Genomic DNA, 1350 nt, shown 5'->3' with positions numbered 1-1350 from the left:
TTTAAAATGAACTAGAAATGAATTCACTGAGAATGAATAGACCCCTTCACCCATGAAGGGCAATTCTCTCCCTTCCCAGGGGGCAAGGGCTCAAGGAATTAGCCATAACCAGTCCTGCCCACAGACTTGGGCTGCCCTGGGGATGGAGTGAGGTGGTTTAGGGGCTCATTTGGAGCCATGGCTGACTTTGTCAGCTTCATCTCCAGCTCAAAGCCCCAGACTCACAAAGCACTCTTTCCTCACCCTGGGCCCCAACAGATGCCTAGGAGTTGGCTGAGCTGAGGGCACATCATATCATTGATCCTTTAGGACAGCCATCTGGAGAATGTCAGTGGTCTCAAACAGAGGACAGAGTAGACAGGAGGCAAAAATATGTATTAGTTTCCATAGCTTTTCCTTGTTGTTCAGTCATTTTTCAATCATGTCTGACTCTTCATGACCCCATTTGGGGTTTTCTTGGCACAGATCCTGGAATGGTTTGCCATTTTCTTCTCCAGCTCATTTTCAGATGAGGAAACTGAGGCTGTCAGGGTTTAAGTGACTTACCCAGGGCCACCCAGCTAGTAATTGTTTAAGGCTAGATTTGAACTCAGGTCTTCCTGTCAGAGCTGTATCTGCTGTACCACCTAGTTTGTCCCAATCAAACAATAGCAATCACCTATTGCTTTTTATTCTGCTCTCTGGGGTCAAACAGGAGAAAACTAATCACTCTTCCATATGACAATCCTATATTTGAACAGAATGACTGTACCTCACATAAGTCTTCCATTCTTCAGGCTGAATATCCCCATTTATTTCAGCTGATCCATGTATGGATCAGAGAAAGTCCATAGAAAGGAAGTTACTTTGCCTCAGTTCATATGAGTGGAGCTGGGGATAGAATCTAAATCTTCTGTCTTTTCTCACTCAGTCCTGCTGCTTTCTAGGAAAAGAGCACTAAAAGCAATAAGACTAGAAGGATGCTGAATGAATGAAATAAGCAACTAGTAAGCACTTACTGTGTACCAGGCACCATGCTAAACCCTGAGAATACAAGTATAAAATCCCTGCCCTCCAAGAGCTCAGGTTCTCATTCAAATTCGATTTTGGGAAAGATGACCTGTTTTGAAGAATGGAGGCCAGAGAGAGGAACTTTGGTGGAGGAAGTCATCGAGATGGTGACTAAAGTCCAAAGGTGATTGGTTCACACATCAATCCGTTAATCACTCAATGAGCATTTATTAAGCACCTTCCTATGTGCCAGGCTCTGTGCTAAGTGCTGAGGGTACAAAAAGAGGCAAAAGATAGTTCCTACCCTCAATAAGCTAACAATCTAATGAGGGAGTTAGTGAACAAATATATACAAACAAA

General features: G+C 43.6%; 1 protein-coding gene across 1 annotated transcript in view; it reads left to right on the top strand.

Annotated features, from left to right (window-relative positions):
• Positions 1–1350, top strand: part of LRRN2 (leucine rich repeat neuronal 2) — a 118090-nt gene that overhangs the window by 9359 nt on the left and 107381 nt on the right. The gene's annotated exons all lie outside the window — the stretch shown is intronic.

This window comes from Monodelphis domestica, chromosome 2 (genome assembly GCF_027887165.1).
Source record: "Monodelphis domestica isolate mMonDom1 chromosome 2, mMonDom1.pri, whole genome shotgun sequence".
Taxonomy (NCBI): domain Eukaryota; kingdom Metazoa; phylum Chordata; class Mammalia; order Didelphimorphia; family Didelphidae; genus Monodelphis; species Monodelphis domestica.
Note: the sequence above shows the minus strand (reverse complement) of the source record. Positions and strands in the feature narration are given on the sequence as shown.